This window comes from Leuciscus leuciscus, assembly GCF_965113295.1.
Source record: "Leuciscus leuciscus genome assembly, chromosome: 2".
NCBI lineage: Eukaryota > Metazoa > Chordata > Actinopteri > Cypriniformes > Leuciscidae > Leuciscus > Leuciscus leuciscus.
In genome coordinates, this window is record NC_138726.1 from 3,042,210 (window position 1) to 3,055,168 (window position 12,959).

A 12,959-nucleotide genomic window follows, 5' to 3' on the forward strand; every position below is an offset into this window, starting at 1 on the left:
TCCATGAATTAGAAGTACATTTCAGTACAACTGATGCACACAAATCAGTAACATGCTTTGATTCTCTGAGGTTTCGACAATTAGCTGCAGAACCGTAGCGTCGAGCTCTGGAGAGAAAACCTCTCGTCACACAGGAGGAGGTGTAGCGAGAGTGTGTGAGTCTGACACACTTTCATTCGCTGTTGCAAAGGCATAATGTGCAAATGACAGGAGAAATCGGAAATTAATGGAGGACAATACACGGGCAGCATGTTGAGGCATCGTCTTAATTATGAATGCTGAAAGCCAATTAATCCCGCTCTGCGGCACACTTCATTTGCAGATATTATTTAGTGAAACGGAAAGATGTGTGAATATGACAGTGTGGAGATCAGGGTTGTGTTTCCCCAAAGCAGCGTTAGCCAACTATAGCCGTTAGCGGTTCAACGAAGTCTGTGCTTCCCGAAATCTTATCCTGATCTGGAGCAAAAATAAAGCTGATATTCAGTACAATCTTTTATTTAGAAGACATACAAATGTCATTTACGTCTTTTAGTTTGCCAAGAGACTTACTGAAGCACGTGTGAACGAGCCGATGATTGAATCTGAAAATAAAGCAAAATTTCCTCAGAAATAGTCCTCAGATGCATGTCTGTAATTTATAGAAACATCTAGCGTTAATTCGATCTCAAACAGATTCATTAGCAGTGGTTATTACTCCAACACCTGCGTGACATCATTAACCAACGTGGATGAACGACCAATTTGCGACAATAAGGTTTCAGGAAACAGTCGTGAATAGCTAGTTGATTTCTTCAGCGATGAACAGTACTATTATAGTGAAGCAGCGAGTTGCCTGGATGGGGAAAGATAAGCATGGAACTCAAACAGTCTCTTCCCGGATCTCTTTCTCCCAGTGGTCTCCTCTTCTTTCCTTCTCTCACCCTCCCCTGTTTCTTGCATGCACTCCTTCTGTCGTGTCTCCTCCCCCCTTCTTCCTCTTCTTTATCTGTGTTTCTGTGTAATCATGTTGAACAGCTCGTACCCCCTGCCTTCGGCTCTGTGGTGTACACGGATTAGGGTTCTCCTCTGCACACACACACACACACACACACACACACACACACACACACACACACACACACACACACACACACGGGGTCGGTCCAGGTCAAACACAACCTGATTTACTCTGACTTAACTAAAGAAACTGGGGTGCACAATTAATCAAATTAAACCCAAAGTTGTGCCATGACCTTGCATGATTACTACATCACAAAAGAGTTCAATTAATAATAAATACATTTAGTCTGCGAGCACTGCATGCTTTCTTTGTCTGTGATTAGAACGCAGATTCTATTCAATTATTATTAAAAAAAAATATATTTTTATTTTATTTGTACTGTATATGGACAGATACAATAAACATAGATAAAACTGTGACACAGCCATCCAACGCGTGTCTCATTGTGCTTGTAGCTAAAGCTAATTTGCAACACATGTCCCTATAAGGGCTTTTATAAATTGTAATTTTACAAATTCGACAAACAAATCCGATAAAAAAATTAAAAAATAATAATAATTAAAAATAATATATATACAAGTTTGTTGCTGAATTAACCAAGAATTAGTGGCTTTTTAAAAAAATATTAAAACTTGCAGCAGCATTTCCAGATTTCGCCAAATGTTGGTGTTTGTGATATGACTAGCTACTCACAAAAGTCTGTGAGTTACATTAATAAATACATTTAGTCTGCAAGAACTGCATGCTTTAGTTAGTATGCAGATTCTACTCAATTTCCAGATTTCCCCAAATTTTGTTATTTGTTGCTACTCTGTATTTTTCACAGATGTTTCCTGCTCTTCACAATAAAGCAACGGAACTTATGCATGCAAAAAGTGCGGCATAATGGCATTTTCTCTGATTTGAAAGAAAAATAATGTTGAAAACGTGGATCCGTTTGCAGGCGTTCCTTTGGTGTGTGTTTTTGAGCTGTTTCGATGTGCTTTTCTGACTTTGATAATAAAACAATAGCAAAAAGAGACATTTAGTGTCTATTGCAGTTCAAATTGCATAATACAACAGTTTAAAATCATAAAATGCATAACCATAACAGACCATATTTTGCACAAAAACAATGCAACAATTTGAACAAACACAAATAAAGTAGCAATCAAGAAACTAATATAATATTGCAATGTTTCTTTCAAAGTTCAGAGGGTTTTTGTGAAGCTTCGGAGAAGTGAAGACAACTGTGAAGTTCACGGTACCAGCAGTTACCATAGAGATCATAAGCTCGCAGAAAAATAAATCATCAATACAGTTATTGCGTCTTAAAGCAGGCCAGGCAACCCTGAAATATGAAAAAGAAATGCAACTCTGTAAATATCGAGGCCTTATGTTTATGCTTAAGGCTTGCATGCAAGCGCAGTTCACGATGTACACAACATCTTGAGTAACAGATCTGCTGTCGGGACGTGTGTGTGTGTGTGTGTGTGTGTGTGTGTGTGTGTGTGTGTGTGTGTGTGTGTGATTAGAAGGTGTGAGACAGCAGATGGGTATGTCTAAAAAAGCCCAGCAATCATTGGGGGTCTACATCTGATGGGGGGGGGGGGGGGGGGGGGGGGGGTATCATTAATGACCATATAAAACATCCAGCGATGTTCATGCATACAGATGCATTGCAAAACAGTTTTTATGTTTTTAAAATAAGTCTCTTCTGCTCACCAAAGCTGCATTTATATTGTTAAATATTATTACAATGTAAAATAACTGTTTTCTATGTGAATATATAGTAAAGTGTCATTTATTCCTGTGATTAAAGCTGAATGTTTCAGCATCATTACTCCAGTCTTCAGTGTCACATGATCCTTCACAAATCATTCTAATATGATGATTTGATGCTCAAGAAACATTTATGATTATTATCAGTATAAAAAAAATAAAAAAATAAAAAAATTCAGGATTCTTTGATGAATAGAAAGTTTAATGCATGGCAAACCTCTGTGTTTTTTGACAAGTGTTCAACATCTTAAATGCACTTTAAGTCATAATTTCCCCTCTCTGTCCCATGATCCTCTCTGTCCCATGATCCTCTCTGTCATGATAGGACAGAAATGGTTATAAATGGAGAGGACAAGTGTGTCGTCTTGAAGCCATCGCCATATGTGTGTGTGTGTGTGTGTGTGTGTGTGTGTGTGTGTGTGTGTGTGTGTGTGTATTGTCTTCCATAACTTTGGCACAGATGGCGCCTGCCGATGCCACAATACACTCAGTGTCTATTGTCTCGCCATCACACTAATGACGAGACGAGATGGCAAAAATAATAATGGTCAAAAAATGAGTCAAGCTGTCCTCGCTGAACTGGTGTCCAGAAGGGCCTTTTCCGAAGAGAAGCGGCCGGTGCAGTAATTAACTTATATGATAATGAATGACTAATTATACTCGTCAGGGGCCATCAGGACACATACACACACACACACACACACACACACACACACACACACACACACACACACACACACACACACACACACACACACACACACACACACACACACACACATCAGGAGAGGCCCCGCATGACCCGCTTTCTCACACACTGTCAGTCCATCACACACACACACACACACACACACACACACACACACACACACACACACACACACACACACACACACACACACACACACACACACACACACACACACACCTATAATATTGCTCCTATAATACTCTTACAACATCTAGTGAATTACATAGTGTAACATCAAGTACACATCCAGTCAAAAGTTTTGGATCGGTAAGATTTTTTATGTTTTTAAGGTTGCATTTATATGATTAAAAATACCAAAAAAAACAACAACAAAAAAACAGTAATATTGTTAAATATTATGACAATTTAAAATAACTCTTTTATATTTTATTATATATAGTAAAGTGTGATTTATTCCTGTGATCAAAGCTGAATGTTCAGCATCATTACTCCAGTCTTCAGTGTCACATGATCCTTCAGATATCACTCTAATATGATGATTTGATGCTCAAGAAACATTTATGATTATTATCAGTGTTGAAAACTGTTGTGTACGTTTTTATTTCAGGATTCTTTGATGAATAGAAAGTTCAAAAGAGCAGCATTTCTGTGAAATAGAATCTTTTATAACATTATAAATGTCTTGACTGTCACTTTTGATAAATTTAATTAATCCATGATGAATAAAAGTATTGATTTATTTTACCCCAAAAAATAAAATAACAATTCTTACTGACCCCAAACTCTTGAACGGTCGTGTTTAATGTTACAAAAGCCTTTTTCCCCTCTTTTTTTTTTTTTTTGATCAAATAAATGCAGCCTTGATGAGCACAAGAGACTTCTTTTAAAAACATTTAAATCCAAAACTTTTGACTGGTCGTGTATTTCATCAACTATATTAACAATAACCTAAACACTGATAGAGCCCACAAAACTCAGTAATGTTCTTTAACCCCCAGCGCTCGCTCCTGCCCCCTACAGGACTGAAGGAAGAACTGCAGGTACACTCTTTCTCTCCTGCTCTCTCTTTCTCTCAACACACTCTAACTGTGCTTCTTTCTCTCTCAGTATGTATTATTCATCCATCTGTAGTGCTTTCTAATGTTTTCACCGTCTCTGCAGGGAAGCACATCTGGAACAGAAGCCCACACACACACTTCTCTTCTGCAGGTGGAGGTGTGTGTGAGACTCTCACGAGGTGTCATGGCTGACTCGCTCTTCCTCAGCACAACACACACACACACACACACAACGAGCAGAATTAAACAGAGAAAAGTGACAGAAAGACAGATGGCTGGATGAGAAAGTCGTAGGTTAGTTCGCCACTTTCTTCACTGTTATCATTATATGATTTGGTCTATGTTTGGGAATATGATTTGGAATATGATTTGGTCTATGTTTGGGAATATGATTTGGAATATGATTTGGTCTATGTTTGGGAATATGATTTGGAATATGATTTGGTCTATGTTTGGGAATATGATTTGGAATATGATTTGGTCTATGTTTGGGAATATGATTTGGAATATGATTTGGTCTATGTTAGGGAATATGATCTGGAATATGATTTGGTCTATGTTAGGGAATATGATTTGGTCTATGTTAGGGAATATGATCTGGAATATGATTAGGTCTATGTTTGGGAATATGATTTGGTCTATGTTAGGGAATATGATTTGGAATATGATTTGGTCTATGTTAGGGAATATGATCTGGAATATGATTAGGTCTATGTTTGGGAATATGATTTGGTCTATGTTAGGGAATATGATCTGGAATATGATTTGGTCTATGTTAGGGAATATGATTTGGTCTATGTTAGGGAATATGATCTGGAATATGATTAGGTCTATGTTTGGGAATATGATTTGGTCTATGTTTGGGAATATGATTAGGTCTATGTTTGGGAATATGATTAGGTCTATGTTTGGGAATATGTTGATCGCAGATTAGAAAGAATCGCTCTTACAGTTCTTCTGTGTAACTGCTTACACACAAAATCTTTACTTGTCACACAATTTCTGAAACCTGACACTGAAACACCAGAACCACACACCAAATCTGCAAAACCATACGCTAATTCTCGGCCTTCGACTCAGTTTTCACTTTCATAAAACACTTTTTGCAAACCACAACACACAATTCTCTATGAAACACACAACAATCTAACAGGAAGTATCTCGATTTCCTTATTCAAACACAACCTATCAAAATGCCACAGTAATTCATCAGAGCCACACACACACAGAACACACACTCCTCACACACACACTCCTCACACACTCCTCACAGCTCACACACTCCTCACACACACTCCTCACACACACACTCCTCACACACTCCTCACAGCTCACACACTCCTCACACACACTCCTCACAGCTCACACACTCCTCACACACACACTCTCACACACACACACACACACACACACACACACAGAACACACACTCCTCACACACACACTCCTCACACACTCCTCACAGCTCACACACTCCTCACACACACTCCTCACACACACACTCCTCACACACTCCTCACAGCTCACACACTCCTCACACACACTCCTCACAGCTCACACACTCCTCACACACTCACACACACACACACACACACACACACACACACACACACACACACACACACACACACACACACACACACACACACACACACACACAGAACACACACTCCTCACACACACACTCCTCACACACTCCTCACAGCTCACACACTCCTCACACACACACTCCTCACACACTCCTCACAGCTCACACACTCCTCACACACACACACACACACACACACACACACACACACACACACACACACACACACTCACACACACACACACACTCATACACACTCCTCACATGTGCAAACACTCATTGCTTAGGTTTTTCGGACTGTGTAATACTGTATTCACAACCACAACAAAAAAAAAGAGGCAACGTTTTCAAAATGTGTGTAAACAACGAACATCCTCTAAACTGTAAGTGCGATTGTCATCTGTTTTATAGGACATCGTAACTCTAATGCATGTCTGCAGAATAACTCACACAAAACATTTAATTCATGCTTTAAAAACCTAGTTATTGTGTCAGTAAACTGGCCAGTGTCACCAAAACGAAACGTTTTCTGTCATCATGTAAGCTGGACTGCTCAAACTGTACATGTTTTGGCAGTCTAACCACAATTGTTTGTTATTATATGCAAATTTCATTACCTTATTGTTGACACTGACTGTCTGAACGCTGTGAGCTTTTTCAACAGCAGGTCAAAGTTTACTGGCAAAAGTCAATACTATAGTACTGTACATACTGTTCACAGGACAGGAATATGTGTATTTGTATGTGTACAGTACATTTATTTTTGTAGCATTGTAAACAGAAAACATTCCACGTCATAGATACTGTATTTATGGAATATACATGTACGTCTGACAGATTTTGATAATTAAATGGATAATTTTGCATGCAATTGCTCACACAAAGGAATGAGAATCAACTCATCCGTTTTGATCAGCAAGCCACGTGCAAATTTAGTTCTTGTGTAAATCGTACGCACATGCGTAAAAACAATGAAAAAGAAATTCAAAACTTGTATGAAAAAGAAAGCAATTGTTCAGAGGTCTAAACTTATTGTTTTGGAAGAAAGAAAAAAAAAACTCATTTGAGAATCAAGTATGAGAATTCTCAATCAAAAACTGTATAATTGCACATTTAAATCTCTAGAAAACTTCCAAAAACGTTAGAAAAAGGAAGGACAGACGGACGGATGGATGGAGATATAGAGAGATGGATGGATGGATGGATGGATGGATGGATGGATGGATGGATGGATGGATGGAGATATAGAGAGATGGATGGATGGACGGACGGACGGACGGACGGACGGATGGATGGATGGATGGATGGATGGAGATATAGAGAGATGGATGGATGGATGGATGGATGGATGGATGGAGATATAGAGAGATGGATGGATGGATGGATGGATGGATGGATGGATGGATGGAGATATAGAGAGATGGATGGATGGATGGATGGATGGATGGATGGATGGATGGATGGATGGATGGATGGATGGATGGATGGATGGATGGATGGATGGATTGATGGATGGATGGAGATATAGAGAGATGGATGGATGGATGGATGGATGGATGGATGGCTGAATTGATGGATGGATGGATGGAGATATAGAGAGATGGATGGATGGATGGATGGCTGGATTGATGGATGGATGGAGATATAGAGAGATGGATGGATGGATGGCTGGATTGATGGATGGATGGAGATATAGAGAGATGGATGGATGGATGGCTGGATTGATGGATGGATGGAGATATAGAGAGATGGATGGATGGATGGATGGATGGAGATATAGAGAGATGGATGTCTGGGTGGAGATATAGAGAGATGGATGGATGGATGGATGGATGGATGGATGGATGGATGGATGGAGATGTAGAGAGATGGATGGATGGATGGATGGATGGATGGATGGATGGATGGATGGATGGAGATATAGAGAGATGGATGGATGGATGGATGGATGGATGGATGGATGGATGGATGGATGGATGGATGGAGAGATGGATGGATCGATGGATGGATGGATGGATGGAGATATAGAGAGATGGATGGATGGAGATATAGAGAGATGGATGGATGGATGGATGGATGGATGGAGATATAGAGAGATGGATGGATGGATGGAGATATAGAGCGATGGATGGATGGATGGATGGATGGATGGAGATATAGAGAGATGGATGGATGGATGGATGGAGATATAGAGAGATGGATGGATGGATGGATGGATGGAGATATAGAGAGATGGATGGATGGATGGATGGATGGAGATATGGAGAGATGGATGGAGATATAGAGAGATGGATGGATGGATGGATGGAGATATAGAGAGATGGATGGATGGATGGAGATATAGAGAGATGGATGGATGGATGGATGGATGGATGGATGGAGATATAGAGAGATGGATGGATGGATGGATGGATGGATGGATATATAGAGAGATGGATGGATGGATGGATGGATGGAGATATAGAGAGATGGATGGATGGATGGATGGATGGATGGATGGAGATATAGAGAGATGGATGGATGGATGGAGATATAGAGGGATGGATGGATGGATGGATGGATGGATGGATGGATGGATGGATGGATGGATGGATGGATGGAGAGATAGAGAGATAGAGAGATGGATGGATGGATGGAGATATAGAGAGATGGATGGATGGATGGATGGAGATATAGAGGGATGGATGGATGGAGAGATAGAGAGATGGATGGATGGATGGATGGAGATATAGAGGGATGGATGGATGGAGAGATAGAGATATAGAGAGATGGATGGATGGAGATATAGAGAGATGATGGATGGATGGATGGAGATATAGAGGGATGGATGGATGGAGAGATAGAGAGATAGAGAGATGGATTGATACCAACAATGATCCGGTCACTGATGTATTTTTCTGGTTTGTATGCGGGACCGTCCAGCGCTCTCCGGCTCCAGATGGTCGAGCTCAACAGGTGCTGTCGGGGCGAGAGGTCTGACATCTGCTGTCCTGCACACACACACACACACACACACACACACACACACACACACACACACACACACACACACACACACACACACACACACACACACACCTCATCATTATATATGCACACATTTAAATATGTATCCATCTATTCCTCCTGCAGCACAGAGTGTAAGTGCCTTTAAAACCGTTACACAACATATGTTCAGATACACGATTATTATCTGGCCCGTAAGTAACTCCGCACATCAGCTCACCTGTAGCGGAATTATTTTATATCTCAAATGGAGATTTAGGCTACGTTTACACGGAAACGATCTGAAGAGAAAACGCAAAAGTGATCACTTTTTATTCTGCGTTTAGACGAGCGTTATTGGGGGGAAATCTGCGTGCATATGGTGACGCAAAAGTGTGTGAAATTCAATGTAGTATGCACTCCAGGCAGCTAGGTGGCAATGTGAAGCACTGATCACTGTCTAGCAAACTTTTGCGTTTATACCGTTTAGATGGAAACGCGACGGTGGAGCGTTTTTAAGATTTCCACTCTGGAGGGTGGTTTCACTTTTTTGCGTTTTTAAGCCCCGAAAACGCCGTCGCCGTCTAAACGAAAGGCACATCTGAAAAAATATTTTTACGTTTTCACCCGCGAGCGTTCTCGTGTAAACAGGGCCTGAAATCTGCAGTGCTTATGGATTTGCCAACATTTCAGTCTACAATCAAAAAGACATTTCAATAGGAAATCAAACATTTCTCATCACATTCTTCCAGCACCAAATGAGTTGTGCTGATATGTCTATTTTTAATTGGATTGATTTTAATGGAATTTTAGGAGATAAATATACAGCAAAGTTTCCTGAGAACTGCTTTAAGAGCAAACTCTTAAAGGGGCCATATACACTTCTTATTCCAGAAAAAAATTACATGCAAAACATGCATAGATAAAATTTGGAGCACAACATGGAACGGCAATGTTAGGAGACAAATATAATTCATAAAATGCATTAAGCACATAAACTTTATCAACTTTACAAAACACTGTAAAAAATGCTGTAGTAAAAAGTTATCTTACCATATGCAAAAGCGAAAATGGGTTAAAAAATATACTGTTTAATGTATAAATATTTTCATATCTTGCTATTTTTGTACATTTTACTGTAATGTACAATGATTTTTTTGTGTTCCATTTGATGCTTTTTATTTGCATTATTTTAGTGTCGTGTGTGTGACCCTGATGGTCTTTCATCTTTGTGTGTGTGTGACCCTGTGCACGTCTATATTCGAGTATTGACAGTGTTTTATGGACATTTTACCAGTTGTATTATCATGGTGGCTGCATTATCAACTTTATTAGTCAAGTTCAAAAGTAAAAGAATACAATGTCCCTGTATTATATACATTAATAAAGCGCATATGCAAAACAAAAATTTTAACTTCGGACTTTGTATTTCAGCATCGTGTGTAAAATGTGGTTTAACACTTTTAACTGAGATATTGCATAATCAGTTTATTTGCACTTCGTCCCGTGTGTGTTAATGGCATCTGAGTGTGTGTGAGGTTAGCAAGCAAGCCGCCAGATGAAGCCGTGCCGTGTTCTCGTTAGCACCAGGAGTCTTTGGCTAAATTGGGCAACGAGCACCTCGACTTCAACAAGCACCTGCTCTCAAACACACAGCTGTCACTCAACGGCGTCATCGGCGCCCGAAACTCCCACCAGGACAACAATAGAGCTCAGACTCTCAGAGAGAGCTTATGATCAGCACCGCATGCTTCTCTTCTCACTCATCTCTCACTTTAACCCAATTAACATCTTCCTTCAGGCTAGATTCACTTTCTTTTGCCTTTGCAAGAAAGTACTGAGGTGGTACCATGGTGCATGACACATTATATCAGATGCAACATTTTATTTCAAGGGTCCACTTTAAACATTCTGATAACTACAAGTAACTTTGCAACTACATGTCAACTATCAGTCATTATAGTATTAGTAAACTGTGCTTAATATCTGCTAACCCTATATTTTGACGATCGACTTTAGACATTTACTAACTACAAGTAACTTTTCAAATACATGTCAACTAGCATTCATTATAGTATTAGTAAACTGTGCTTAATATCTGCTAACACTATATTTTGATGATCGACTTTAGACATTTACTAACTACAAGTAACTTTTCAAATACATGTCAACTAGCATTCATTATAGTATTAGTAAACTGTGCTTAATATCTGCTAACCCTATATTTTGACGATCGACTTTAGACATTTACTAACTACAAGTAACTTTTCAAATACATGTCAACTAGCATTCATTATAGTATTAGTAAACTGTGCTTAATATCTGCTAACACTATATTTTGACGATCCACTTTAGACATCCTACTAACTACAAGTAACTTTGCAACTACATGTCAACTAGCAGTTATTAAAGTATTAGTAGACGGTCTTCTTAATATCTGCTAACACTATATTTTGATGATCCACTTTAGACATTCCACTACAAGTATTTTTGCAACTACATAGATAAATACTTTATTCATCCGCTAGGGAAATTAAAGTTTCCAGTAACAACAATTAAAACAATTAAAAAACAAATAAAAGACAAGCAGCCCAATATACATACATAAATAAACATGTCAACTAGCAGTTATTAGAGTATTCATAGACTTTTGATGATCCACTTTAGACACTCTACTAACTACAAGTAACTTTACAAATACGTCAACTTATTCTACTAACCCGAGCCCTAATACTCTACTAATACTATAATGAGAGTTAGTTGACATGTAGGTGCAAAGTTACTTATAGTTAGTAAAATGACTAAAGTGGGCCATCAAAATAAAATGTAATCTAATATGGTACTGACAATCAAATAGGCCCACTAAAGTATTTCCATTACTTAAAAAAGTATATTGTCAAAAACATGATAATGCTATGGTAGATTGCTATTCGTACACTAGTTCTGGATTGTCAAATTCATGTTTTGTGGTATTCACGTGGTACTTTGAAAAATACCATGGTATTACCATCATGTTAGTGTCTAAAACATGGTATTATCATGGTAAACAACTTGATAATACAATAGTACCATCATACAGTAAGATCGCCGTTTTTTACATCACAAAAAGTACTATAATATTACCAAGTTTTTGTAGTATTTTATGATCATTAAATTCACATACCACAGTATTTACATAGAACTAAAAGACGCTTGTATACAAAGACACACAAATGAGGAAGTACCAGGGTGTGTGTCCACGAATACAAGAATGCTTTCAAGAGCGGTTTCAGTCTTTATCCACCAATTTATTTTCCGCGAATGTGTGATTCATTAGCCTCTACAGGTCTAAACAAGTGCAGTACAACGTTTTGAGCTACAAACCAGTGTTTATGATAATCCGTAAAAAAAATATGATAATAGTTTTCAATAATCAAGTAGCATAGACTGTTTTTGTACAGCTAAAATAACTGGAGGCTGATGACACTGAGCAATCAAGTTACTAATGGCTGCACACGTTTTCATGGTAAAAAGAAGGTAGATTGTTTCTTTCTCTCTCTCCAGCATGTAAAGAGTCTCATTATGTGTTTCAATAAACTATGAGGAGCTTTTGACAGATGGCATATGGAGTGTTTGTATGTATAGGGGGAGGAGACAGGGTTGTTTTAATAGACCGTAGACTGGCTGGATTACACTAATGATTCTTTACAAACATCAAGTTACCTATACATTCTCATGGCAATTCTGAACTATTTTATGTTATGGAATTTTTGGAACTCATACAACTCTCCATAGACTATATGTATACTGTGCACAATATGTGCATTTTCTGTATGCATTGCATTACTTATAGATTTGCTAAAATGTGCAGCA